The sequence below is a fragment of the Sorex araneus genome, chromosome 5 (assembly GCF_027595985.1).
Source record: "Sorex araneus isolate mSorAra2 chromosome 5, mSorAra2.pri, whole genome shotgun sequence".
In the NCBI taxonomy this organism is placed as follows: Eukaryota; Metazoa; Chordata; class Mammalia; order Eulipotyphla; family Soricidae; genus Sorex; species Sorex araneus.
In genome coordinates, this window is record NC_073306.1 from 127378376 (window position 1) to 127403629 (window position 25254).

At 51.2% G+C, this 25254-nt stretch overlaps 1 protein-coding gene across 1 annotated transcript in view; it reads left to right on the plus strand.

Moving 5' to 3' along the window:
- The first annotated feature begins 266 nt into the window (after positions 1-266).
- PKIG (cAMP-dependent protein kinase inhibitor gamma) overlaps positions 267-25254 on the plus strand; it is a 77739-nt gene continuing 52751 nt past the window's right edge. Inside the window, exon 1 of the mRNA XM_055140579.1 lies at positions 267-357. The gene's annotated coding sequence lies outside the window, so the exon portion shown is untranslated. The remainder of the gene's footprint in view (positions 358-25254) is intronic.

The window sequence follows — 25254 nt, forward strand, 5'->3', positions numbered from 1 at the left end:
AGAGATCAACCGAGATATCTCGCCAGCAGCACCAGAAGCCCAAGTTCTCTCCCTGGGCCCTGCCATTTCCCCCTCTCCCATCGCAGTCCCTTCTTTCCCTCGTCCCTCCGGGGTCGAGCCCGGGGCCGGCCAGATCCCCCTCCGGGCGCTGAGCCGCTCCAGCCCTCCTCCGCCGGCCGGGCAGCGCGGCCGGGAACGCGAGGCGGCGGGTCCCCTCCGGGCCGCCGTAGCGCGAGGCTCCGCGTTCGGCCCTTCGGGTCGCCAAGGCAACGGGCTCCGCGGCGCGCGGCGGGCGCCTGGCAGCCCGGGGGAGGCGCTGCGGGCAGCGGGCCGGCGAGCCGCGGCGGCGGGAAGCAGGTGAGCCGGGGCCGCGGCCGCGGGGGTGGGGCGGGCGGCCGCCGGGGACCCCCGGGCAGGCGTCTGGGCCGGATCCTTGTCCCCCGATCGGCGCCCCCTGGTGCCCTTTGGGCCCCCCAGCCCCCACCCTGGAGGGGGGCGAGGAGGGGGCTTTGCCGGCGCTGATATTTGCGAGCCGCGGGGCGCCCTGGCCCCAAAGTTTCTTTACGCAAGCAGGAAAGCCCCGGTGACGGAGGGGCCGGGGCACGACTCGGGGTGGCTGGGGACGTCCGTCCGTGCCCCTCTTCGCGCTCCAGATGGGATCCACTTGGTGCTTTAGTGCCCCCCGCCAGTCTCGGAGCGCAGACCCCTGGACAGAGGTCCTCGGCCCGTGGGCGCTTTGCTTCTGCCTCCCACTCCGGGCGTGGACGGTGCCCGGGTCTGGGCGCATCGCCAGAGGCTGGGGTGGGAGAGTGCGTGGGTGTGTGTGTGGGGGGGTGGGGGGTGGAGGGCAGCGATCAAGGCATCTCCTCCTCCCCGGACACCGGGCAGCCGGACCCAGACACAGGCCCGTGCCCTGCACGGCGCTGGGGGCCCGGCGGCCCCTGGGAACCCCGCAGGGGACTGCGGATGGTCAGAGAAGGCAGCTGACCCCCATTTCCCGGGACGAGGGAGGGTGGGGGTGTCAGAGAATCCGGAGGAAGGCCGCCTCCTGGAGGACCCCCAGGGCTGCCCTGGCCCCCGTGGAATGCACCGTGTTCCAAGTACAGAACCCGACAGTGTTAAAAAAAAAAAAAAGCCAAGTAGGGGGGTGGGGGTGGGGGGACACGTGCCCGGGCTTGAGAGGTGGGGGCTGGGGACAGGGAAGTGAAAACAGTCTGGTTAGAGGGTGTTTGAGATGTGAGCCGGTGGCCCTAGCTGTGTGTCTCCTGGTCAATTTTGAGGTTGGGGGCGGGGGTTCCATCTCAGAAAATGATCAATTTAAAAAAAAATTGGGGGGGCAGTTGGGGGCCACACCTGGTGGTGCCAGTGTTTAGGCCATTCCCTGCTCGGCCCAGGGATGGCTCCTGGTGGTCTCAGGGGACCTTATGGAGTGCAGGGGGTCCAACTGGGGCTGATCGCAGGACCAGCACCTTAACCTCTGTCCTGTCTCTCTGCCCCGTCCTCGAAGGATTTTAAGCAGGCGCTGAGTTTGTGCTGTGTTGGTGTGATCAGAGGTTATGGCTTCAGAAAGATCAGGAATGTTTTGATGATGGTTGTTCTCTCTCTCGCTCTCTTGGTTTCATCATTCCCATCATTCCTCCGGTTTGTTTTTCACATTGTAACCATTCATTTCTGGGGATTCAAAAAAAAAAATAGGTGTGGAGCTTGTACCAGGTGCCAGGCACTGTGGGGGTTAGAAGGAATCCGATTCTGCCCTCTGACCGGTCTTGACAACACCTTCAAAGGAACCGTATGTGGAGGGGAAGTCCAATGCCACATCCCTCGGTGACTCAGTTTGGAACAAGACCTCGTCACAGTTATTATTATTTTTTTAATCCCAGATCATGTAGGCCCTCTGTGATCAATCTCAGAGGAATCAATCATTCACATTGATCACTGGAGGAAGAAATGGCCAGGGAGGTAGGAGGAAAACTGGGAGAGTGTGGTTCTAGAAGCCAAAGGAAGAGGTTCCCTTTGCTGGCGCCTTCGAGATTTCAAGTCACACTAGCGCCAGGCAGGGACGTGTGCTGTGGATAAATATAAAGGAGAGGTCACCGGGGCCCTCCCTGAGCAGATCTGGCGAGCCTCGGGGGGAGGACTCATGGGGAGGACTCTCGAGCAGCCGCAGCTCCCAAAGGTTCCGTGGAATGTGCCAGTGGGCTGAGGGGAGAGTGGGAGGTGGCACAGGAAAGAAAAGTGTGGGCAGCTCAAAGAAGTCTGCTGGGAAGGGGAAGACGAAGAAGGCTGGAGAGTGATCAGGGAATGAGGTGAAGTCTTTTTTTTTTTTTCTTTTCTTTGTGGGTCACATCCAGTAATGTCAGAGCCTGGCAAGCTCCCCGTGGCGTATTCGATATGCCAAAAACAGTAACAACAAGTCTCACAATGGAGACGTTACTGGTGCCCGCTCGAGCAAATCGATGAACAACGGGACGACAGTGCTACAGTGCTACCCAGCAATGCACTCCTGGCTCATGCACTCAGGAATTACTCCTGGTGGTGTTCAGGATACCCTGTGGGATGCTGGGAATCGAACCTGGGGCAGCCGTGTGCAAGGCAAATGCCCTCCCCGCTGTGCTATCGTGCCCCCCCTACCAGGTGAAGTCTTTTTAAGCAGGAGCAAGGCAGGTGCAGGTTCGAAAGTGGAGGGCAGAGAGCCAGGAGTGAGGAGAGGCTGAGAAAGTCCAGGAGGTGGAGGAAAACCCTCCAGACAGCGGCTTGGGGAGGAAGTCAGTGAGTGACCGAGAGCGCCTCAGCTGTGTCTCTCCTCTCCCTGGAGCCCGGCAAATTCTGCCTTTGTTTTCAGAGAAGGGGGGACCCAAGGTGAGGGCCACAAAGAAACCCCAGTGAAGGAAAGTAGAAGGTATGTGGTGCGGAGGGAGATGGTTTTCTAGTGGAAGCTTGCTGAGCTCATGTTATCGTAAGTGCTTTTCGTACACCTGTCACGATCAGTAGTTTGGCTTTTACACGACAGTCTAACCTTTCTTACAGTTCTTTGCTCAGGAAACCAAGGAGGCACAGGGATAACCAGTTGCATCCAGAGCTTGAATTCAGGTCTGCCTAAATCCAGAGCTTTGACTCTCAATAACTGTCTCCATGATGTGATTGTCTAGCCATGATAAGATTATCTGCTGGGAGCACACATGAGAATTAAGTGAACAGAATAGTCAGATTTTATAAGGTTAAGAGAATAGACAGCCGCAAGTAGACAAATAGTCTACTTTTTTTCTTTTCCCCAAGCAGTATCAGACAGCAAGTGTAATTGTGGGAGAAATGACAGAGAAACATGGAAAATAAATACCTAGGAATATTTTTTAAATGTGCTCAGCCTCATCCGACAGAACAGAAGCTGGTTAGAGGGGAGGAGGGCGGGTGCTGGGATAAAGAGGAGGTATGTTTCCTGCGAGAAAACCAGAGTATCGATACCAGGAACAGCACATGGAAGAAGCCATAAGACATGATAGAAAGATGCTCAAAGATGTCGACTCTGGTGCTTTTATAACATCGAAGCGCCCAGAGCAGACTGGGTAAGTGGTGTTGGAGGCACGAAGGAATGAAGTGGGCGCTAGATGAGAGATGTTTACATCATATGGCTAGGTGTGAAAGGCAGATTACATGTTCCTGTTTTGTATGTTTCTATTTTCATCTTTTCTGAGTGTATACATACATATTGTCAGAAAGAGAAAAATGTCTAGAAAGATTAGTTCTTTCTAAAGGATTTTTTATTTTTTTTTTTGATCTTTGGACCACACCCGGCAGTGTTTAGGGCTTACTCCTGATTTGCGCTCACAGATGACTCCTGGCGGGGATTGGGGGACTCTATGGGGTGCCAGGGATCCAACCTGGGGCTGCTGTGTGCAAAACGAATTGCCCAACCTGCTGTGCTAACGCTCTAACCCCCGACTTAAAAAAAAAAAAGTTATGGTAAAATACCCATGCCATAAAATTTATTACCCGTGTTGAAGCTTGCGGCTTCCTTCTGAAGACGGAAGGAGACCTCATTGTGTGGATGAGCGCTTTTTGTTTAAGCGGTCATCGGTAGGTGGACACTGGGTTGCTTCCCCCTTCCAGACAACGTGACTCACACAGCTGTGAACATGAATATATTCGAAGGTTCTTTTTGTTTGTTTCCTGAGAGCAGGGGAGAACTTTGTTCTTTCTCATATGTAATTTTTCTTGCTGCAATTTTTTTTGCTCCTTTCCTTACTGTATTTTTTTTTCTTTTTGGGTCACACCCGATGATGCAGAGGGGTTACTCCTGGCTCATGCATTCAGGAGTTACTCCTGGTGGTGCTCAGGGGACCCTATGGGATGCTGGGAATAGAACCCGGGTCGGCCTCGTGCAAGGCAAAAGCCCTACCCGATGTGCTATACCACCAGCCCCTCTGTACTGTATTTTTTTCAGTGAGTTTGAAATGCTTTCATAATCCGCAAGAGCAATAGGCTATATAGGCTGACTGGGGCCCTGGGGCGGTTGGAGAAAGGCAGTGAGTGGCCGCAGGAATGGAATGGAGAGGGCAGGCTTGGGAGAAGCACCTGGAAAGTCAACAGGACTTGAGATCTAGGGGAGGCCGGGAAGGTGGAATGAGGAACCCTGCCCGTCTGTGCTGAGAAAGGGCTGCAGTCCTGGAGGCAGAGCCGGGAGTAGGAGCGGAAGGAGGAAGTGGGAGGGACAGCTGAGGCTTTGCTGGTGGTCACGGGGCGCTGGACTTTTGAGGGAACCCATTAAGGCGAGGAAATGACTTAATCATATTTGCATTAGAGATCAATCACCCACGCTCGTCCACCTCTTTCTGCAAACTGAAGGCTGCGGTGCCAAATTTCCTCCTGTGTTATTTGCACTGAATCCTCCATTAATTTCCTTGCATTAGCAGCCAAGCCTTAGTACTGAAAGATACACATCTCTTTTTTTTTTCCTAAAAGCACTTGGGATATTTAAAAGGTGTACTTAGATTACATCGATTCCTAACGGAGACCAGTTTAATCTCAACCATTGTCTTCAATAAAATGGAGTTTTGTTTTTTTTTTTGCAGGGAAAATAGGAATAATTAGGAAAATAAACAAGAAAGGAAAACAATTCAAGCTTGAGAATTTCCACTTATTACAAATGTCTGGACACTCTCCTCTTGGGAGTAAAGAATGTCTGTTTATACTGCACACAGAGTAAACAGTTTCTTAGTACAGAGTTTTTATGCAGCAGAACATTTTGATTTCAAATGGATCCGTTTTATCAACTCTCTTCATTCCCGTAAGCCTGTAATCTCTGTGATGTGCTTCCAGAACATCACAGACAGGGAACTAACTGTTGTGCTAATTCGTATGAAGAGTTTTTCAGCTTTTGAGAGTTGAGTTGCCAAAAGATGCCAATCCATGATCTCACTTCTTTCCATCCGTGCTGTGAAGTAGGGATTATGATTTCCATTTTCAGGTGAGAAAATTGAAGGTCACATAATTTAAGAAACGTTTCAGCTTCTGTAGCTAATCCTGAAGTTTGAGTAGAATACTTTAGACATCCCAAAATACTAAGGATAGTATAACAAATACCTGTATACTTTCCCCCCAGCTTCCACTGTAACCCTTGTCCCATCCCCACCTTGGATTTTGGGGGGGGGGCACCATACTTGGCACTGTGTGGGGTCACTCCCATGGCGGCCAGAGGAGCATAACGTGCCCAGGATTGCAGCTGGGGCTCCCATACGCAAAGCATGTGCCATGGTCCCTCAAGGCCCCCCACCCCAACCCTCCTACTCTTTTCTCTTTGTTTTTGTTTTGAGGTCGCACCTGGCAGTACTAGGGGCCCACTCTGGGCTCTGTGCCTCGGGTTCACTCTCTGTGATACTTGGGGGGGGACCCTGCAGCGCTGGGGATGGAGCCTGGGCTTCCTCCATGCGAAGCATATGCTCAGCTCCTTGAGTTATTTCTCTGGCCATTGGATTATTCTGAAACTAAGCATGTGCATCAGAGAGAGAGAGAGAGAGAGAGAGAGAGAGAGGACTTCTTCCCTCCCCCTTCCCTCTGTGGCCGTTATTATACCTGAGAAAATGAGCAAGCTGTGGAAACTCCGTTGTACTCTCCTTTGGCACCGGCCATTGACGCTGGCCCCAGGAGCCCATCCAGGAACCCGTGCCAGTTGGCAGGCAGGCACAAGTTGGGAGCCCGGGGCGGGGTGACTACAGCTGCGGTGGCATGAGAAGGCAGGGCAGAGCCTGGCTAACGGGAGTTCGCTGGGAAGAGGAAAGAAGTCCGGGCCGGCAGGTGGACAAGTGGACTCCAGGGCCACGGGGAGGAGTGGGGACATCCAGACCCTCCCCACGCTCGGCAGCTGGCCCTTCTGTTCTTCTTGCCCTCGTCGGGACGGATTTCGGATGGCGTCAGCCAGGAGGGAAGCGGGGCTACAGTGTGCAGTTAACCCTTTAAAGCTATGGAAACTGGGGGTCAGAAAGAATGAGTTGCTCAGAATAAGGAAGGGGGTGGGGCGAACAATTTCAAGAGTCTCCTGTACCCCGGGAAATTCCTTAAACACAGAACCCAGTGCCAGCCTGGGCAAGGGTGGACACTGCGGTTAAAGCTCTTGGCAGAGTGCGGGGCCTGGGAACGCCCGGGAGGAGCCGCAACTGTTACTTCTGTTTTATAGTGTTAAAAGGTGGTTCACTGAACCCTGCTCAGGCTGGGTTTTAGCTGCAGCTTTTGTTTCTTAAAAGGAAAAGAGTTATTCTTGTGAAACGTGATGTACAAACTTGCTCATTATACAGTCGTTTCAGGCATAGGACGTTCCAGCACCCGTCCCCGCACCACTGTGACCTTCCCTCCGCTCTGTCCTGTTCCCCCCCCCCCCCCGCCAGCCTGCAAGCCCGTGCCCTTAGCGGGCACATAGCAAGCTTGCGTCATATTGCCTGTTACAACAAAATGGCTGATGGAATTATTGGCAAACAGATCAATAAAAATCAACTTGTGATGATCGCTTGCTCTCCCCATGGTGTTTCTCAAGCCCCCGAGGGTTGACCGAGCTTCCTGGTGCTGCTCGAGCCTTCGCCCTGGTTTTCTCTCGCTGAGCTGGACGGGCTTCAAGGTAGCTTTCCCATCAGACTTGCTCTTGGGCTGTCAGTACTGTGAAGTTTGCACGAGGCGTCCCAGGGCCCCAGGAGACTCCGCCATCCGGAGTCACAGTGAGATACACAGTTACAAAGCTGTTCCTTACTGGGTTTCAGTGATACAATGTTCCAACACCTGTGGGTCCACATATCCCTCCATCAATGCCCCCAGTTTCCCTCCGGCTCCCCTCCCTCTGCCCCCCAGTCTGCCTCTATGGCAGGCACTTCCTTCTCTCTCTCTCTCTCTCTCTCTCTCTCTCTCTCTCTCTCTCTCTCTCTCTCTCTCTCTCTCTCTCTCTCTCCCCCTTTCTCTCTCTCCCTCTCTCTCTCTCTTTCTCCCTTCCTCCCTTTCTCCCTCCCTTCCTCATTCCCCTCCCTCGTTCCCTCCCTCTTCCCTCTTTCCTCTCTCTCTCCTCCCCTCTCTCTTTCCCTCTCTCTGTCTCTCTGTCTCTGTCTCTCCCTCTCCTTTTGGACATTATGGTTTGCAATACAGATACTGAGAGGTTACCATGTTTCTTCCTTTACTCCTTTCAGCACACGCACGGTTCTTATCCAGAGAGATGGTTTCCAATGATCTTTGTCACGGTGGTCCCTTCTCTCCCAGCTGCCTTCCCCCCTGCCACCCCGCCTCCGAGCCAGGCTTTCAACCATGGACCAGTCCTCCAGGGGGCCTGTTTTTATGGCCGAGATGTTCGGGCTGACGGCTGCCGGGTGCTGCAGAGAGGGAGGGAATCTGCCCACCTCCGTCCCGAGAAAGCCACAGGGGTTCAGCCCGGAGACCCATGGACCCGGGAAGCGTGGGCACTTGGGCAGCTTGTTGAGGTAGCTTTTGTTTCTTACGTGGGTTGGTGGCACACCCTCCTCCCTGGCCAAACCCGTCAGTACCTCTGTGGCTTGGGATGTGGCAGGCAGCAGAGAGAGGTGCACCTCCGAGGGGCGGGGGGTGGGTAGAGGCTCTGAAAACGGTGGGGGCAGGAGGAGGGCGCAGGCGGGCCCCACCGATCCTGGGCTTCGCAGTGAATCGCCTTTGCCCGTTCTTTCCGAGGGGCCACACTCAGTGTCCTTCACGGGCCACTTTACTCCGTGCTCAGGGAATCGTGCGATGCCCCAGTGGCTGCAGGGAGGGCCGCTGCTTTCTCCCCGTCCTCACCCTCTGGCCCACCGTTTTAATTTTCCGTTTAATTTTTATTTGTGTTGAAGCGGGAACAAACCCGTCTTCACGTTGTTCTATAACACTTTCCATCCGGAGAGCTCTGTTCCCTGTAGGATGACAGCGTCTTATACACTTGTCACTGAAAATGATGACTTCCAGGTTTCCATAAGACAGTTTAATAGGAAAATATGTAGTTGTGCACGAGGCCGATTTAGGCGGTGCTTTTTTCTCTTGTAAGTCATTTTCCCTGGCCAGCCTGCTTTTAAGAGCAGACTCTATTTCTACTTGATTATTTTTACCACAGGGTAGCCTTCTGCTTATTTAGTATATTGTGCTTGTCAAGAAAATTAGTACAGTATGTGTTATTTTAACTGAATATCTGTTTCCTTGTGATTTTTTTAGGGGGGTTACCTCCAATACAGGATTCCGGGGGGAGTGGGGCCGTACCTGGGGACACTCGGCCTGGCTCTGCAGGCCTGATGCTTGACGCTGCTTGGACCTCCTGGTGTTAGGGACCCCAAGGCCACCCCAGCGATGCCCAGGGGACATGTGGTGCCAGGGCTCACACTCAGGGTCCCTCCCCTCCCTGCATACCTTGTGGTTTTTAAGTTCAAAGTGGGGAGGTGTTAGATCTTTTGATATAGGTTCATTTCTTTTTTTTTTTTTTCCCCGTGGATCGTCTATTAAAGCCAGAAGCACCTTGACTGAAAAGAACTGAAGTGTTTCCAGGGAGGGTAGAACATGGCCAGGCTTTCCCGTGGCCTTCGAGTGCTTGTTCTTGGTTCACTAGTCCTGGCCAAGTGCAGTAACTCCTAGGAGCGCAGAGCTGGAACTTGGGGCTCAGGGCAACCTGAGCTGGGTCTCCGTCCCCAGTTTCCTTATCTGCAAAATAGTCGTGAGGTTCTCCAAGAGGTGTTCACGGAAACACTTGATTCTGTATAGGGTGAGAGCTCAGAGGGTTAGTGCATGCTTGTTTGTTTGTTTGTTTGTTTTTCTATTTAGGGGGCCTGGCTTGATCCCCAGCACTCTGTGGTTCCCTGAGCTCTACCAGGTAAGACCCCCAAATCCTGAACAAGTTGTAGCCTACAAGCATCACTGGCTGTGGCTCAAAAACTAAGAACAAAACAATGTCTTGGCTGCTAGAAAAATCTTTTTCTTTTTTTGGGGGGTCACAGCCAGCGATGCACAGGGGTTACTCCTGGCTCTGCACTCAGGAATCACCCCTGGCGATGCTCAGGGGACCATATGGGATGCTGGGATTGGAACCCGGGTCGGCCGTGTGCAAGGCAAACGCCCTACCCGCTGTGCTATTCCTCCAGCCCCTGGAAGAGTCTGAATAGATGCAGGTTCTCTCCTCCCTTGCAGGCCAACCTGCTAGATGCTGCCACGTGACAGTCAGGAGGGAAAGGAAAGATAGTGATCCTAATTTTCGTGAACATCTAAGTATAATAATTTTGTTTGCTTTTCTATGTGCATGAAGTTCTATCATCCTATGGTTCTTGATGAGCTTTGCTTGTTATCTATACATCATAAAAAATATGGTAACCCTACTCTCCAAATCCCAAATTTGGGATTTATGGTTGGATGAGTTTATTATATTTAGAGGGTCAAGTATAAAAAGAATGTTTTTCATTAGTGCAAAAACAAAACAAATAGAAGAGAAATAGTAGGAGGAAAAGTAAGAGGACTCTGTCTTAGGGAACTCAGAGTCTGTCTGTCCGTTTGGGGTGGGGGCCACTCCTGGCCATGCTTTGGTACTATGCCTAGCGTGGAGTTCGGGGGCTCTACCTACAGTTCTCAGGACCATGCAATGCAGAGCATGTGCTCCAGCCCAGTGAGTCGTTGCCCAGCCCCGTGGATGTGTTGTATGTACTCAGGAAGCAGTATCAGGTCACAGTTAAGGCATGGATCCAAGACTCGGGCTCAGGGCACAGGTACAGTGGGTATATATAGCATGCTTGCCTTGCATGCGTGCAGCTGACCTGAGTTCAATCCCCAGCACTCCATGTTCCCCGCCCCAGCAGGAGTGGTCCCTGAGCACAGAGCCAGGAGTAAGCCCTGAGCCCTGCTGTATGTAGCCCCCCAAGCCAAAAGCAAAACCAGATTGGGCCAGAGAGACAGCACAGGGCTCAAGGAAGTTGCCTCACACGCTGCTGACCCCGCTTCAATCCTGGGCACCCCGAGTGGTTCCTGGGCACGGCAGGAGTGATCCCTCAGCCCAGAGCCAGGAGGAAGCTTGAGCGCTACTGGGTGTGGCCCCCAAACAATCCAAGACGACAGAGACCTGCAGACTTTCCCAGACACTTTTTTTTTTTTTTAGGAAAGGTGTATTTTATTTTATTTTCTAATTTTTTTTTAATCACTGTGAGATAGACCCTTACAACGCTGTTCATGATTCATGATTAGGTTTCACACCCATCCTTCCACCAGTATACATTTCCCAGCACCAGTGGCCCCAGGTTCCCTCTCATCACCCCCCACCTGCACCTCGACTGGTGTGCTCTCTCCTCTCTCTCTCTCTCTCTCTCTCTCTCTCTCTCTCTCTCTCTCTCTCTCTGGGCATTGTGGTTTGCAGTATAGATACTGAAAGGCTGTCAGGTATGTCCCTTTACTCAGACCTTGTCCGGCGTGATCATTCCCAGCTATTATCGTCACACTGATCCCTTCTCTATCTTACCTACCCTCCGCCCCCCACACACTTGTGGTTGATTCCAACCGTTGACCAATTCTCCTAGTCCCTATTTTCCCTGTCCGTCCCCAGACACTTTCTGCTTTTGTACACAAGTCATTTAACCTTTCTCTCCAAGCGCCAGTGTTTCCTCCATTATGAAAAGAATGTTAAGAGGGTTCTTTGTGAGGACGTCAGGAGATAAAGGACCCAGCATATGCCTGGGCAGATAGTAAGTGCTCTGTGTGTGGGTGTTAGCAGGTGCAATTATTATGAGGCTTTTGAAACATACTTTTATTCAGGGACTTTTTTTTAAAAGTGTAGAAACCTGTACAAAAAGCTCTTCTAAAATAGCTTGATATTTGGGAACTTGCTATAGTAAAGGGTAGGGCGTTTGCCTTGCACGCGGCTGACCCGGGTTCAATTTCTCTGTTCCTCTTGGAGAGCCTGGCAAGCTATCAAGAGCATCCCGCCCGCATCGCAGAGCCTGGCAAGCTGCCCATGGCATAGTCGATATGCCAAAAACAGTAACAAGTCTCACAGTGGAGACGTTACTGGTGCCTGCTCAAGCAAATCGATGAATAACGGGATGACAGTTCTATAGTAAAACTCCTTTGTCAGGTCAGGTGTGGAAAAAGGGGGAAAATGGACCAAGACCCAAGTCCTGCGTGTCCTCTGCAAAGGTCTTACTCACCTTCCTCACACTTGGCATTTCACCTGCTCTGCTCTCTCTAAGGCGAAGCGTGTCTGCGTGGGGGTATCTCACCTGACCTTGTTCTTGTGGTAGAACTCACGTGACCTGTGGCTAAAGCTGCTTGATGAAGCTTCGTCTATACTCGCAGCTTCTTGCCCTCCGATTCTCTTGGTTAGCTGCTGTGGTCCGGGCCCCCAGCGCCCTCGATGGCACCCAGCTCCCCTCCCCCGACCCTTACCGCTGGGGAAGAGTCTCTTCTGTTCTCCTAAGAGTACAAATTTTTTTTTCTCAAAAAGCCCCAGAAAACGAATCCCAGAATTTCGTCGTTCTGACCCAACTTATTGGTTCATTCCCGAACCAGAGCAAAATCCTGCCGTCACCAGGCCTCGCTCGGAGACCCTCACGAACAAGGAGTGTCATCGCCAGGCTAATCGGGAGCAGAATCGAGGTCCTTGCCGGGACAGAGGCTTATCTGTGAGCAGGAGCAATGTCCAAGAGTAGATGGGCCAGCTGGGACTCCTGCCGCTGGCTGATAACTGCCGGGAACAAGGCAGGTTATTTTTCTTTCAGAAGACACGAGTCCAAAGTTGGTGGTCAGTTGCTGGCATGGCCGTCCCAGGGAGAGATCTAGGTCTCGGGTGGGTCTGCAGAGAAGCTGGAAAGGGGATGATACCTGGGAAAGACCCATGCACCCCAACCGTATGCTCAGTTTCTGTGGCACGGTCCTTTTTCATCTGTGAGCAAGGCTGGCGAGCCTCCCTCCCTCCCTCCCTCCCTCCCTTCCTCCCTCCCTCCCTCCCTCCCTTCCTACCTCCCTTCCTCCCTCCCTTCCTCCCTCCCTCCTTCCCTCCCACCCTTTCTTCTCGTGTGGTGCCGGGGATCAGACCCAGGGCTCCAGCATGCAAAAGCTATACCCCAGCCCATGAGTCCGCTCCCTGGCCCCAGTGAATATCCTGTCTGAGCTGCCACAGTGCTCTCACCCACAGTGCAGGAGTTCCAAGGCAAAGAAGAAAGAGAAAATGGGCTGTGGTCCAGGCAGTGGGGAGGGCCAGCCCGCTCCAACAAACAGTGTTGTCCGTACCCTTTTTCAGAAACAAAACAAAGCAAAAAAACACTCAGGGGGCCTGAGAGAGTACCGGGGTTAAGGCCTTGCACGCTGCTGACTCCTGACTGGTCCCCAGCACCACCAGGAGTCACCCGCACACAGAGCCAGAAGTAACCCCTAAGCTCGGCCAGGTGTGGCCTCACCCCTTCTCAAATCACCCAGCACCGCCCTGGAAATATTCCTTCTTCAGGGGATCATGCCAGCATGCAGGGGCTGGGTGTCGGGGACACGCACCACCTACCTTGGGAAACACTAATTGAGAGGAAACAATTGTTGTGTATATTTTTACTGTCTCCTTAGTCATGATTAGAAATTTTTTTTTTATTTTATAAAGTAGTTCACAATATTTGGTTACATTTAATATTCAAACACCAATCCCACCACCATGACACCTTCCCACCACCATATTTTGGGTGTTTCCATCCCAAACCCAATCTCTGCCCCAACGTAAAAATGAAATAATGTAATACTTCCCTCTAAGGTTGGTTGTCTCCTTCTTTGAGCCCCATCAGAGGTGGCGCGGTGCTCTTGGAGTCTGGCTAGGGTGTGTCCTATGGAGTGTCCAGAAATAGGTTCACTTGTGGGAGAGGCTCAGCCTGAGCGTGTGGAGAGCAGCTGTGAGCAGGGCGGGGGTTACGTTCTGGAGGTTTTCGGTTCCTTGGGGGACCGGGAGGGCTCTCACCAACCCCTCTCTGGGGCGCCCCGAGAGAAAGAGCCTGGCGCAGGGTCTGACGTCATGATAGGCTCCCTTCTGGGAGAGAAACCTTAGTCATGATTTTTTTTTTTTTTTTTTTTGCTTTTTGGGTCACACCCGGCGATGCACAGGGGTTACTCCTGGCTCTACACTCAGGAATTACTCTTGGCGGTGCTCAGGGGACCCTATGAGATGCTGGGAATCGAACCCAGGTTGGCCGAGTGCAAGGCAAACGCCCTCCCCGCTGTGCTATCGCTCCAGCCCCCTTAGTCATGATTTTGAACCGAGTAATGAGCGCATACTCCATAGTGTTTTATCACTTGTATCTCCATTTTACTACATCATGTGTTTTTTTCATGTGAATTAACCTTGTATGCAGTAGAATGTTCTTAACCCATCTCTACTGAGCGCTAGACTAATAGATTCTCACTGTAAAACCTAGTGTTTAATTCCCAAGGTTTTCTGAGTGTTCTTGGCTGAGTGTTCATTGCTCCGCTCTGGTCTCGGGTACAACAGCTGCCGGCCACTTGTGGCATTTACATTCCAGGTGATTCAGATCCAGTTAAAATCCAGTTTTGTGATTCTATTAAAAATTCAGTTTCGTGGGGCCGGAGAGATAGATGGCAGGTTCAGGAGCTTGCCTTGCACACAGCCAGTCTGGGTTCAATCCCTGGCACACCCTGTGGCCCGCCTGCCAGGAGTCAGCCCTGAGCATGCCGGATGTTACCCCAAAACAAACAAGCAAATCCAGTTTTTCCGTCCCAATAGCTGCACTGAGCCTGTGATTGCTGTATTGGACAGTCTGCTGCACTGGGCCGCTGGTCACTCTGTTGGCGTATTGGACCGTCCCCTGCTGTTAGGACCGTGACCGCCCCTCAGTACTCAGAGAGACAAAGAGTCCAGCGGGATTGCAAAACACACACCGAGACTTTCTTATTCCAGCTAGCTGGGGCCGAGCTGTCCTGCTGAAGCGGGAGGCCAGAGCTCGACCCCGAGGGCTTACAGCAGAGGGTTCATGTAGCCATCCTGCGCACACAGGCCGCAGGAGTGGGCACAAAGATAAACATTTCCGAAGGCAGAAATGGCTTTAAACATCTCATAAGTGAACAAAAGCATACGGGAACATATCAAACATTCCCAATTAGGGAGTCATTCCCAATCCTCATGCATCAAGTAGGGCATCCCCATACACCAAGCAAGCATCTTATCAGTTAGATACTTATCAGTTAGACGCAGGATACAAGACACAGGTGTCTTTCCAGCTGGTGTCGGTGTAAACACCAGCTAATACCTTTAGCTCATCAGCTCAGTCATGTATCCTTCACGGCCAGGGCTGCCTCCCACCAGGTGGTACTGTTAATCACCTACCTCAGTTAAGCCGTATATCCTTCCTGGCCTGAGCTGTCTCTTACAAACGTTATGGCCAGAGTGAGAAGAGGCGACTCAGCCGCTTCTCACATCCCCCCCTTTTCTATGGTCATACTGAAGACTCTGCCTCTCACACTGCGTTGGGTCTGTGATTACTGTACTGAAGAGTCTAGCAATAGAACATTCCATCAAAGCAGAAACTTCTGTTGGATAGCTCACCTTTTTAGTGTGTGTGTGTGTGTGTGTGTGTGTGTGTGTGTGTCTGTGTCTGTGTGTGTGTGTGGGTGTGAGGTACACCCAGCAGTGCTCAGGGGCCTCTCCTGATGGTATTTAGGATTGAACTGTGTGCAAGGAAAGACGATTGCAATCTACATGAAGAAACTTCTTTTGGGAATGGGAGCGTCCATGTTCAGAGATGATGCCTGGCATGGCACACGGGGTCACTCCCACCAGCGCTAAGGGGACCAGAGATGGAGCCACATGCAAGGCCAGCACCCTCACCCCTGTACTCACGCTCTGGACCCCGTGCAAAGATTCCCCTGGCTGCACATAGCAGCCCTCACCCCTGGCAGAGTTTCAGGGTGCTGATTGGTCGTGATTGAATTCTGCCGTTGTATGGTCCCAGGCAGATTCCCTAGTTCCGCTGGGCCTCCGTTTCCTGACCTGTAAGTGATGATCACGGGGAGACCTGAACGCCTTAGTGTCTGAATGGTGCTTGGGACAGTGTCAGGGACGTATGAGACACCCCGTGAGGATTTACTTTAAGGGGCTCGATGGCCCTCAGTGCCAGAGCACTTGCTTTACCTGGGCGAGGCTCTGGGTTTGATCCAGGAACAGAAAAAAAAACAAACACATTTAGTTTTTGTTTCGGGGCCACACCTAGCAGTGCTCAGGGCTTACTCGCCTCCTGGCTCTGCACTCAGGGATCATCACTGCTCATGGGGCTCCAGGGACCATGTCAGGTGCCAGGGATCGAACCCTGGTCGCCCTGTGCAGGGCGAGGGTCCTGCTTGCTAGATGAGCCCTCTGGGCCCCCCAAAAAATTTTCAAAAATGATTTTGCCATGATGAAAAAGGAGGGTGATGAGTAAGAGAGCTGGGTTGCTCCTGGGTCAATCTTGTTATAACAAGCTGTTAATGAGTGAAATATAAGGGCAATCGTGAAAGGTATTGCTTTCCCGGAAAAAGATGGTGAATGTGTTTGCAGGACCTGATAAAGTAATCAATATTAAAATGTTATTTGTCCAATTAGAAGTTGATAGAGACTAAGAGGATTGAGTGTGTGTGGGGGGAACAAATGTAGGGTTTTGCCTTTGGTATCTTTCCACTGAAATCTCTTTCCACTAAAAGCTGGCGATCATAGGCCGGCACCTGGAGTGTGGTTCGTTCAGGAATTTCAGTTGCCAGAACTATTCCCGAAGGAAAGGCCTTGTCCATTAGGAATATCAGGAAAATGTACATATCCAGGGACTTAGCTCTCTTTATGTTATTTATTTATGAGTGTGGGTGTGTGTGGGTGTGGGTGTGTGTGGCGGGGAGGGGGGCACATCTGGCTCTGTGCTCTGGGGTTGCTCCTGGCAGTATCCAGAGACCATGCAGTGCTGGGAATCAGACCTGGGTCTACAAGGTCTGCGCTCAGCCCTTTGAGCCATCCCTTTCTCCTTTTAAACCTTAAACCATATCTCAAGTCTGCTGGTCTTGTTCTCTGTAACCAGCAGAATGCAGTGGGACTGGGGCCAGGGTCAGCGAACAGAGTGCTGCAGCCCTATCTGTGATTCCGCAGAGGGCAGGGGCCCCCTCGGGCCTCGCCCACTGGGCCCCCTGTGAATCCACACGGGGCTGGACCCCCTCGGGTCTTGTCCATGCAAGGCAGGTTCTCTGCCACCGGAGCCTTCCCCAGGCCCCTGATTCATCACTTTAACTGACAGCTTTTTTTTTTTTCTTTTTGGGTCACACCCAGCGATGCACAGGGGATCTGTGCATCTGCACTCACTTACTCCTGCCTCTGCACTCAGGAATCACTCCTGGCGGTGCTCGGGGTGATGCTGATACGGGATGCTGGGAATCGAACCTGGGTCGGCGGCATGCAAGGCGAACACTCTACCTGCTGTGCTATCGCTTCAGCCCCTGACAGCTCTTTTTCTCTTTTCTTCTCTTTTCTTTTCTTTTCTTTTCTTTTCTTTTCTTTTCTTTTCTTTTCTTTTCTTTTCTTTTCTTTTCTTTTCCTTTCCTTTCCTTTCCTTTCCTTTTCTTTTCTTTTCTTTTCTTTTCTTTTCTTTTCTTTTCTTTTCTTTTCTTTTCTTTTTAATTCTGTCATTATCGGGGCAAGAGCATCTGCTTCTTACATTGTTAGGTATGCGTCCCAGGTGGCAATGAGCAATCTCACGAAACCCAGGACAGTCCCTTTTCTCAGTGCTGGTGTTGTCGTTGGTGGCCAGGGGAGCTTCCTCCCGAGCCCGCCCTCTCTGTCAGTGTTCCACAGCAGGGTGCAGAGGGCGTCTGTCTCTCTCTCCCTGCAGCCTGGACACCGCCCGTCACAGTGCCATTCCAGAGGGCATGCGGGCGTTCCCGCCTGCATTTACCTCTGAATTGGGCACCGGGGCTTCTTGGGAACCACTCCCGATTTTAGATCAAGTTTCGGGTTTAATACACCGAAGAGTCGGGACGGTCCCAGCGCGCAGGGTGATGGAATGTGTCCTGATGTGACTCCCTCTTCCGTCTCATGGAGTCCTTTATTTGGACTTTGCTTTATATAGCACTTCCCATAAATCGTCTTTAATAATTGTTTTTGCATTCATTTTGTGCCTGTGGCTGAACTCTGAGCTGGAGGACAGGCGGAGGCCTCTGCTGGGCCCGTCCCCGTGGCGAGCACTGTGGAGGCTCGCTTCATGCCCAAAGCCTGCGGATGCAGCTCGGGCCGGCAGCATTTTGCTTCCATGTGCCATCTCCCGGGGCGCTGGGATCTCGTGGCCGGTGGTTTGACTTCTCATGACCCTCCGTGGGTCATATATCCTGTGAAATCAAAGATGGAAAATATAAGGTGATTCTCAAAGATAACGAGAATTGGATAAGGCAATCTCTGTTACCGCCCATCCCACCTCCAAGCTTACCGGCATCTTAGAGCCTGCATTGATCTGGGATACGAGGAGAAGGAATAGGAAAGGCTTTGGGGTGCTTGCTTTGATTTGGGGGGAGGGGAATGAAGCAGGTGGACAGGCTGGAGAAAGGTGACAGGATCCAGAGATGCAAACCTCCCCCTCGTCCCTCCCCCCTCCTCCCTCAGAGGGTGGCACGGAGGTCACTGGGGCTGGTTACACGTGTTGACAGGTGAATGGCATGAAGAGCAGTCAGTGCCCTGCACCTGCTGAGAGCTGCCACCAACCGCTGCCATCACTGCATCACCAATGTCCACGGCTCAAGGGTGCTGAGTGGGGGGGTGGCCTTGGCACGTACTGACTTGGTGGCTTTGTGCACTAGTTTTTCTGAGCTTCTCTTTTTTTTAAAATTTATTTTATTGAATCACCATGTGGAAAGTTACAAAGTTCTCAGGCTTATGTCTCAGCTATACAGTACTCAAACACCCATCCCTTCACCCGTGCCCATATTCCACCACCAAAGACCCCAGTATACCTCCCAACCCCCGCCCCCCCACCCCCATCCCCTTAATTGATACATTTCACTTCATTTTCTCTATACCTTGATTACATTCCATATTTCAACACAAAATTCACTATTGTTGGAGTTTTCCCCCAAGAAAGATAGCCCTACTGCCAATGAAGCATTTGATAATTAGTTTTCTGAGCTTCTCTTTCTTCATTTGAAAGATAGAAATGATAATAGCATTGTGTGTGTGTGTTTGTGTGTGTGTGTGTGTGTTACATAGGTGAATGTTTTCTGGATGAATTCATTGTTTCCTGGATGAATTGATGTTGACCCCATGTCCTGGACGGGGGAGGCTATGCTTCGTTCCAAATTTGGGGGCAAGTCTTTTCCTCTTAGTGACTCTGGTTTTGCAGCCTGATGATTTGTGGTCCCCCCCTTAATCACTTGTCAGCCTAGTAAATAAACATCACAATAAACTTCATCTCCATTTGTGAGCTCTTTGTTTATAAAGCATGACTGACGGCAGCTTTGCTTTATGAAACTTACCCATATATGCACTGAAAATGAAATACTTATCAACCAAGTTGATAAAAGGGTAAAAATAGTTTTCCTAAGGAACCATTTGCTGAGGATTAGCGATGGAAAAAAATTTTTTTCTAACAGAATCTGTTTCACCATCTTTGAAATGTAAACATATCTTCATTTGTCTATTTTTTTTTTCTAACACTTACTCAACTCTTCATTAAAATAGCTTTCCCCAAATCCGAAGTCTTCTAAAAAATCAGTTTTTTTTTTTCTCCTAAGTGATGACTATGTTTTAAACATTTTGCTTTCTTCTTGGTACTGCAGAAAGATCCTAATTATACCAAACATTCATCTCTCTCACACACACACACACACACGTACACACACACACATCTGTCTAAGATAAGCACAAATGGATACTGTGGGAAGAGAAAAGAGATCTTGCTGGTGGCTGTAATAAATCTCTGCAGTGTTTGTTTGGACAGGACAATCAGCTGTTCTGTCTCTTGGGTATGAGAATTACATAAACTTGGGTCAGAAAGCCAATGCCCAAAACTTAAATTCTCAGGAGGGTCTTCAAGTTACCACTTGCCTTTAGGTTTGACTTTAAGAAAGCTTGCTTTCTGTGGTTTTTAGTTAATAAAATCTGGCTTTCTTACCATTATATACTTCTGTAAACTTCTTCGTTCAAAGAGCTGTACCCTCCAATTTAACAAAAACAAATTAAAAATGTAGTTTTATCTCCAAAGAAGCATCTTCCTCATGCACTGTTTGGCCCCAGTGCCCTATGAAATCTTAGCTTAATTCCCCACTGACCGTTCCCCTTAGATGTTTATCACAGTCTCTTTCTTTAGCCTTTCCCGTGGAACTCCAGTTTATTTTGTGAATTCTTTTCAGAGGATCCATAAGAATCGTCCCTAGTCTCTAGTCAGGGTGGTATTGGAAGATGTGTACTTCTGAGTTAAATTTTATTTTACACCTATTGTGAGCTTCTAAACTGAGGAGCTTGAGAGGAAAGGCTTAGGAATGGGAGCCCTTTACCCTTTGTGACGTCTGTCTACGTTTCTGAATGAACAGGGAGTTGAGAGGGTGAACTATGCGCCTTAATCTTCCATTTCACCCCTCCTTTGGCTTTTGGTCCACACCTGAGGGGTGCTGGGAGCAGTGCTGGGGATTGAACCCGGGCTGGCCACATGCCAGGCAAGAGCTCTACCCACTGTACTGTCTCTGCAGCCCTCTTCCTTTCTGAGCAGAGAAGCACAAGACCCGGAACGACCTGAGCTTGGGAGGGAGTCGGGGGTATGTTATCCAGTTCCAAAGTGTACCTTAGTCTTCATGTCCTGGGGCTTTAGGAACGTTTCCCCCCCCCCCCCCCCCGTTGAGTCTATATTGAGCGGCATTGTGTTGATTGTTCCATATATATCAGGAGCATCTGCCAACGCTGAATACTTGCCTGAAGTTCCTCTCCGAGCCCCTCCACTCCCCGGCCCTCTGGTTCTGTTGACAGAGCAGCAAGGTGCTCCCAGCCCATGACGTGCCCCCCCCCTGCCCCCCACGTGGCCCGAGTCCCCGCCTGTGCCCCTCCAGGACTGATGGTTGCCCGGCCAAGGCAGCCGCAACGCTGACATGACCACTCAGTGGAATAACTCGGGCAGCGAGGAGAGTGAGCCGGGGGCGGGGGGGGGGCCCAGCTGGGTGGGGCTCTGCGCCTGCGCTGTCACGTGAGCCCCCCCAGTATGCCCTGCAGTGAGCCGTGCACGGTGGGCCTCGGGGGCGCCCCTTAGCTGGCTGGCTTCAAGTGGAAACGTCAGTGCTGTGCAGATGGGGCTACATAAGACAGGTCCTAATGTTATTGTTGGCAGGTGGTGGCGGGGCCACACCTGGCAGTGCTCAGGAGCTGTTCCTGGCTTTGGGGCAGGGGTGGCCCCTGGCAGTGCCTGGGGGACTGTATGCGGAAGCAGATCCAGCCAGTGCATTCCAGACACGGGCCTTACTTCCTGTCCTTCTCTGGCCCTAAGCAAGACAGAGCATTAAAGTTAAAAATGACTGTCAGGGCTGGAGCAATAGCACAGCGGGGAGGGCATTTGCCTTGCACGTGGCCGACCTGGGTTCAATTCCCAGCATCCCATATGGTCCCCTGAGCAGCGCCAGTAGTAACTCCTGAGTGCAAAGCCAGGAGGTAACCCCTGTGCATTGCTGGTTGTGACCCAAAAAGAAAAAAAAAATGACTGTGTATCTAAATTGTATGGGTGCGTATACAGATTTGTGTACATAAATTTGCGTACAGACATTTTATGCATGCACATAACATTCTGAATAGTAGCCAGGTGGTTTTTATTTTTAGTGCTATAGTTTAGGTAATAGCATAGTGGTATTGGTGCTTTGGGCTCTGATGTGCATTTACCCACCGCGCACCAGCATCGACTTCCAGATCCTCCACTCATGACCTCGTGTGACCTCTCGGCCTCTTCATTCCTTCCTACCCTGTCCCCTCTTGGTCCTCTGAGTTTTATCATTCCAGGCCCAGGACCTGTCGTCTTTAATACTGTATGTTTCCTTGTTTGGTTTCTTTATATACCACAGACAAGTGAGATCATCCAGTATTTGTCTCTCTCGCTTATTTTGCTTAACACGATACCCTCTGATTCCATCCACGTTGCAGTGAACTGCAGGATTTTATCTTTCCTTATAGCTGCATCGTGTTCCCTTGTGTCGGTACACCACGGCTTGTCTGTCCGTTAGGAGGCTCTGAATCAGACACCTGGATCAAGCAACCTGAACATTTTGCCGCATGTGCGTTATTTTTACAGGTGTGTGTTTCTTTTTTCTTTTCTTTCTTCTTTTGCCAGAACTGTTTGGGAAGGTGTTTGTTGCATGACCATTTACCTCCAGGCCAAACAGCATTATCTGCATTGTACATCTTTCCTTTTCCATGCATTCTTGGGATATTCATTGCTTTTAAAACCACGCAAATATATAACTTGGTTATATGTCACATGCATTGAAGATACCAGCACCACATCTAGACACTGCCCCCTCACCCCAACACCAGCAGAAGTGATCCCTGAGACAGAAGTAAACTGAGTGTTGCCAGGTATGGCCTCACCCCCCTGAACCTGGAAAAATGAAGAGAAAGTGTGGATTTTTAGAACTCATATGGTAGTAATTCGGCATTGAGGAAATGGAGGGTAGTCAAACTTTTCCTTTATTCTCCTTTTATTAGACAGACACATATGTTCTAGATGTGTGTGTGTGTGTGTGTGTGTGTGTATGTGCATTCACCTAGTTATGACCCCCCCCCCACCAGCCACCTTGTTCGAGACAGGCTGTGTGACAGCTCAAGGCTTGTCTATCAGTTGAGTATGTTTCCCTGTCTATTGACATGAACTGACAAGGAAGCCTTAGTTTCATGCGTGTGTTTTCCTGTAAGCGGATGCACAGCCCCTCACTGCTGTCCCAGCTCTGTTCCCCCCTGTCCCACTGGGGGTGCCAACGAGGCTCACCCAGCGGCTCTCCTCCCTGTAACTCCCCGCACCCCCAGTCTCTCTCCATTGTCGCCGTGCGCCTATTTTTCCAGCTTATCTCAAAGGCCATATTGTTCAGGGCTCAGAGCCCTGCGGCAGATGGAACCTTAGTTCGCTGCATGACATTAACCACACTTTTTTTTTTTTTTTTGGGTCACACGGGTGGTGCTCAGGGGTTACTCCTGGCTCTGCACTCAGGAATTACTCCTGGCGGTGCTTGGGGGACCGTATGGGATGCTGGGGATCGAACCCAGGTCGGCTGCGTGCAAGGCAAACACCCTACCTGCTGTGCTATGGCTCCAACTTGTGTCCCATTTCCCACACGTCCCCTGATCATCCGCGTGATTTCAGTGTCGTTTCCCAGGTGACCCCTATGTGGCAGCCCTTGTAAAGATTCTGGAAACAGATGCCCCTCTCGTAGATCATCCCATTTGCTCTCACTTGGCGTTCTCTTGTGGCTGCGTCCTCCCTGGGAACACGTGGTGCTTCATACCTACACCCGACCCGAGTTGAGAATCCAGAGAAGCAAGCCGGCTCTACTGGGTTCGATCACGGGCTTCCTCTGCAGTCTTGGGTGAGTCCTCAAGGCCTCGAGGACCGGGTCTGTCCTGAGGAGACGGGTGAGTTTCAGGATGAGCTCTCTGCGGTGCTGGGCCGCCACGGGCACATAGTAATTGCTCACGAAGTGGAAGTTGGCGTAAGGGAAGTTTAGTGTTTCCTTTGGGACCCTGGAAGGCGCAGACGGTGTTCAGGATCCGTTTCGTTGTCTCAGAATGCCTCCCCAGTCTGGGTGCTTCCTCAAGAAGACACAAGCCCTGGCCCGTCCCCGGGGCACTGTTCCCTTTGCAGAGTCAATGATCCGAGTCTGTGTTTTGGAACTACTTATATAATGTATCCCACCTGTTATTTATGTACTTTTCGCGGTGGGAGTCGGTAATCCTAATCCTGTCTGCAAAAGAGCAAACTGTTTACCAGAAGCAGAGTTTTTTTGCTTAACACTGACTCATGCTGACTCATCCTGCTCATTTTCCTTCCCACCCCTCATGACAACCTTGCAAGGAGAGAACGCTTAGGGGATGCAGTGGGTTTCTTCTCCTTCTCCTTCCCGAAGTTGAAAACTTGAAAAGTATCATTCCTCCCGGCTCAGGATTCCATGCCGGAGGGCAAGTGCCGTGGGGTGGAACGTCTCACATAGACAAATGGATTCTGTGGGCTGAGGCATCCGACGAGGGCCTGGGAGGTACTTATCAATCAGCTAAGTATATGTTGTCACCTTAACCTATTTTCTAGCTTCCTGTTGAACCTAGGAAATGTCTCCTTTTGAGGTCGGGAGGCTGAGCCGAGTTGGAGCCTGAGCTAGCCAGCCTTCTTGTGGGGTTGGGGCTGGCAGACGGCACGTCCAGCCACCCGGGGCGATTCGTTCTTTAGATGAGAGTGACTAACATCCTCAGGCCGCTTTCAGAGGGTCACTCAGCGGCTACTTACTGACCGCTGGTGATACGCCAGGTGTGGCAGCGGTGAAAATAGAGGTGGGGTCCTGCTTCCATCTTCTGAGCTTATAAGTTAGCACGAGATTGTCACCAGTGTGTTAGGGGAAGGGGGGGATGCTCTGGGAACTACAGGCCGGCGTCTGACTGCAACGTGACTAGGAGTTCGCGTAAAGGATGGAAGCGGAAGGAAAGCATTTTGGCGGAAAAGGTAACCGCGAGGAGTAAGCTTGGTGGAGGCGCCAGCCAAAAGAAAGAGGTAGAGGGACCAAGGAGGACCACAGGGCCTCAGGCAGAAGCAAGCCGTGTGTGGAGGCCTTAAGGTGGGAAAGTGTTTGTGGTCGCAGGCTCTGAAGTAAATTCAGAGGAACCAAAGGACTGTTCAATGAGGGAGAAGCTTCTTTGCTTGTTTTTTTGTTTTTGGTTTTTGGTGTTTTTTTTTTGGGGGGTGGACATACCTGGCAATGCTCAGGGGTTGCTCCTGGCTCCACACTTAGCAGTTACTCCTGGCTGTGCTTGGGGTATCCATATGAGTGCACCCACCTGAGATGCGGGGGGGATCCAACCCGGGCAAGTGTTGTTCAAAGCAAACAACCTATCCTCTGTACTATTGTTCTGGCCCCTGTTTTGTTTGTTTGTTTTTGGGCCACACCCAGCGATGCTCAGGGGTTACTCCTGGCTCTGCACTCAGGAACGACTCCTGGCAGTGTTCAGGGGACCCTACGGGATGCGGGGATCAAACCCAGGTGGGCCTCGTGCAAAGGAAGCGCCCTTCCCGATGGACTCACTCTCTGACCCCACGCGGGACTTTGGAGCATGAGAGTGTGGAAGAAGCTGGCAAGGCTGGATCACGTGGAGCACTGTGGGCCATTTTATCTATTTATTTATTTTATTTTTTACTTTTTTTTATTTAAATTTTATTGAATCACCATGTGGAGGGTTACATAGTTCTCAGGATTATGTCGGTTATACAATTCTCAAACACCCTTCCCTTCACCAGTGCCCATCTTCCATCACCAACCCCCCCAGTATACCTGCCGCCCCCTCCCACCTCCCCAGTCCCCACCCTTGTAAGTGATGTTTCACTTCGTTTACGCCTTATCTCGATTACATTCCATGTTTCAACACATAACTCACTACCGTTGTTGGGGTTTCCCCCAAAAAAGAAAAGCAGTCCTATTGCCAAGGAGGCATTTGATAGTTCTCCACTGCTAAGAATATAGAGATATTAAGTCCCGCTGTTCGTTACCTAACTTTTCTTTTTCCCCCTTGCCCCGCGCCACCGAGTTCACGCCTGTTTAGTAATC